The sequence below is a fragment of the Triticum aestivum genome, chromosome 7B (assembly GCF_018294505.1).
Source record: "Triticum aestivum cultivar Chinese Spring chromosome 7B, IWGSC CS RefSeq v2.1, whole genome shotgun sequence".
Lineage (NCBI taxonomy): Eukaryota > Viridiplantae > Streptophyta > Magnoliopsida > Poales > Poaceae > Triticum > Triticum aestivum.
In genome coordinates, this window is record NC_057813.1 from 365,498,737 (window position 1) to 365,503,132 (window position 4,396).

Genomic DNA, 4,396 nt, shown 5'->3' on the forward strand with positions numbered 1-4,396 from the left:
TGTAGTAAAAGAGAGCGGGAGCGAGCGAGTGGGATTGCATTGGAATGAACAAGGGTTTTTTTGCTTGCCTGACACTTCTGAAGATGATATAGCTCTTCACCGGTGTCATTGAACTCATTGTCGGAACACGTCTATCGAGAGGGGACAACCACCAGCAACAAAGAAGGAACACAATCAATGCAATGCACAATATGATGTGTGATCATGACATGGCAATGTGAGTGTGTTGGCCTAATGCAACTATAACAGATGGGTTTGAGTTATTTTGAACCCAAGGTTCAAGTTCAAACTCAAGCTATGAATTTATAAAGTGCATTATCATGTATTGATATAAATAGCAGGTTTAAGTTGCTTTAACATGCATGAAACCAGTGAAGATGGATATATTGGATTTTTCTGATTATTTTTCATATATATCTTATTTCATTCTGAGTTATTGTTGAATTTCTATGAATTTTAGAAGTTTTGGGCATTTTCTGGAATTTCCTGGTTTAATAAAAACGCCAGAAAAACTTTATGACATCAACACTACGTCATGCTAACCTCAGCAGGTCAACATGGTTAGCCACGGTCAAACCTGACGCGGGGACCCATATGTCAGCTGCACAGTGGCTAAACCAATTAACTAAACCTAAACTAGATCTGCCCGGGTTTAATTAACGTGCGGGGCCCACTGTCAGTGGCATGGGGCGGTGATTAGTGGCTAACTAAGACAGCCACATCAGCACAGCCGGGAAGAGGCCGCCGGCGACCTTCCGACGTGGCAGAGACACGTCGGAATCGTGCTGCGGCATCGGCTAGACGTGCCGAGGGCATGTGCGAGGAGCTCCTTCTCGCCCGCATCCATTAGACCGGACGAGAGGCCGCGGGGTGGCCGGAAACAACACCGGCGGCAAGCTACGGCGGCGGCCGGAGTTTGGGAGTGCTTGGTATCGGCGTTGTGGTGCACGGTGGGATGAACACGTGGATTAGTTCGGCTCCTGGGAGCATTTTGAGTGTGTTGACACGCTCACACTTGAGCTTCCACGGCTTCAGCAACGACGGCAACGAGGCATGCGATGGTGAGCTCACGGGCACGGCGGGTAGGCTAGCTAGGGGAAGACCACGCGGGAGAGAGGTGAGGCGAAACGAAGAGGGACTCACGGCAAGGTTGATGGAGTGCTCAGCTAGCTCGAGGATGCACGGGATCCGGTGAATCGGCGACGGCGACCGCCGGACAGAGGCGAGGAAGATGAAGACGATGGAGGCTTCCTAGGGCCTCCGGGCTCGTGGGATCCGTCATAGAGGTGCGCGGCATCAAGGTGGACCTCGTGGAGTGTCTGGCTGGTCGTAGGGAGGTTGGTGGCCATGGTGGTCGGTGATGGTGGCGATGGCGCGCTCGGGCGCAAGTGGGAGAGGTCCAGGGAAGGGAGTGAGAGCATGGGAGAGTGAGAGAGAGAGGCAGGAAGGTGCGTGGTACCGTCTAGGTGCGTCAGGGAGAAGGCGGCAAGCAGGACATGGCCCTGCGCGTGCCGGCGTGCAGCGAACACACGCCTCGCGTCCTTCTGGCGCGAGGAGGGAGACGACTGGCAGCGGTGGTGGGTTGGCCCAGCTCCTGGGTTACACAGCGCTTGGCCTCTGGGATGTAGGTAAGCGCCAGGTAATTCCTTTCTCTCTTCTTTTTGTTTTTGTTTTTATTTATTACTTTGCCACTATTTTGCAAATTCAAAGGAATTCAAAACACTGCAAAATATTCCCTGACTATATTTATGTTGCTTCTTGGACTTCTCCAAAAGCACACAAAATATATCAGAGGTATTTGGAAATATATCCCATATATATTTGGGTATATTTCCAAATTCAAATAGAATAGTGATTTAAATTCAGTGCCCAAAATATTCCACATAAATGTTCACTATTTTTGGTTTGGTCTCAAAGCCTTGCTAAAATTATCAAACATTGATGATGGGCATTTTGGGTTCATTGAATGAGATTTTAGGGTTCTTGCCCTTCTTTTATTTAAGTTTTTGAGGCTTTCAAAATTCCTCAGTTCAACTTTCAGAAATTTTAGACATGCTGCATGAAGATCAAGCAAAGTCAAACAAGGACTGATCTAGGCTGTGACACTCAACTCGACGCGGAGCACGCGCATGCCGCTGCCATCGAGGCTCTCCTGCAGGCGGAACCGGATGTCATGGATGTGAACCGGGCAATGTAGGCTCAGCTTGAGCCGGAGCGCGTGGATGCCGCTGCCGTCGAGGCCCTCCTGCAGGCGGAACCGAACGTTCTGGACTTGAACCGGGCGGTAGAGGCTCAACTCGACGCGGACCACGTGGATGCCGCTGCCATTGAGGCCCTCCTGCAGGCGGAACCGGACATCCTGGACTTGAACCGAGAGGCGGAGGCTCAACTCAACGCGGAGCATGCTAATGTCGTTGCCATCAAGGCCCTCCTGCAGGCGGAACCAGACGTCCTCAACTTGAACCGGGCGGTGCTCTCGTCTTTGCAGAGCGCCCACACACTCCGCGTGAACGAGTAGCTGGAGGCCGAGGACAACCACGGTGCGGAGACACACGCCGACAGCTACAACTGGTTCGCACCGGCAACCAAAGACGACGAGGTCGTCTTGTTCTGCGAGCAGTGATAGTTTTTCTTTATGTTGTTGTCTCTAGGGATCTTTTGTTGTGTAAAAACATATATTGTTATGCAAGTCGCCTCACTTTCATCATTTGGGTCAGTCTACCATTTCAGGCGGTTGGATGAATATCCTACGTCTCCTAATGCTTCTTCCTCACCTCTTCTTCTTCCCCAACAGACCACCACACGGACCGTACGGATCCTCCCCAACATGCGGTTGGATAAACATACTGTATGAACGAAAATTATGTTTCAGCGGTAGGATGGCTGAGTTTTGTTTTTTCACATGCGGTAGCATGTGTCACTGAGGGTGCATTCGCTTGGTTGGGTTTGCGGCATGCACGAGTGACTGTGTGAGGGTGCGGTGCGACCGCGGCATGCATGAGTGACCATGTGAGGGTGCGATGCGACCGTGACAGCCATGCGCAAGTGTACCTCCTTTCCATTTAGAAAACTTTAGGCAAGCTTGGCAAAAATGTGTGGCGAAGTATGGCAATGCAAGGCCTAGACCCAAACAGGATAAGTACGTATGTACTAGGAGTACTAGTGTTAAAAAAGAAAGGCGGGGTTTTCCTTCACGGGATTAATCGATACAAATCCTCGTTTGACGTGTCAATTAATTAGTATTTTTTTCTACAAAGCCCAAAGAGCTAACCATCTCACTCCTCATCACTTGATTAATGCAGCACCATGCAAACCAACCTTCTCATTCCGCATGCATGCAAGGGTATATTAATGTCCTTGGTTGCTAGTACGAGGCAAACCCCGTCAATTTTTCCTTGATTAGTGTTAATGGCCTTTTGCAAATTGTAATTTTGATATACTGGCCTTGTGTACAAAAAAATGGAGGTAGTAAATATTTACTTCCTTCCCCATTGCGGTGACGTCAACGATATCTCGAACACTGCGTTTTGGCGAAGTGCGTTCGACGGAGAACACCATTGAGGGAGACCACGGTAAGTCATTCAAAAGTGCTGCCTGCAAGCCGAGACAACCGCCTTATTTCTATCCAGGAAGTCCGTTGAGATATCGTTGGGCGCGAGGCGCGCACGGGAGAGTGACGGGCAACTGCCACCTCTTTCCTGGCCTAATGTCTACTACACAACCTTCTTCTTGTAGACATTGTTGGGCCTCCAAGTGCAGAGGTTTGTAGGACAGTAGCAAATTTCCCTCAAGTGGATGACCTAAGGTTTATCAATCCGTGGGAGGTGCAGGACGAAGATGGTCTCTCTAAAACAACCCTACAACCAAATAACAAAGAGTCTCTTGTGTCCTCAACACATGCAATACAATGGTAAATTGTATAGGTGCACTAGTTCGGCGAAGAGATGGTGATACAAGTGCAATATGGATGGTAGATATAGGTTTTTGTAATCTGAAAATATAAAAATAGCAAGGTAACTAATGATAAAAGTGAGCGTAGACGGTATTGCAATGCTAGGAAACAAGGCCTAGGGTTCATACTTTAACTAGTGCAAGTTCTCTCAACAACAATAGCATAACTGGATCATATAACTATCCCTCAACATGCAACAAAGAGTCACTCCAAAGTCACTAATAGAGAAGAACAAACGAAGAGATTATTGTAGGGTACGAAACCACCTCAAAATTATCCTTTCTGATCGATCTATTCAAGAGTCCGTAGTAAAATAACACGAAGCTATTTTTTCCGTTCGATCTATCCTAGAGTCCGTACTAGAATAACACCTTAAGATACAAATCAACCAAAACCCTAATGTCACCTAGATACTCCAATGCCACCACAAGTATCCGTGGGTAA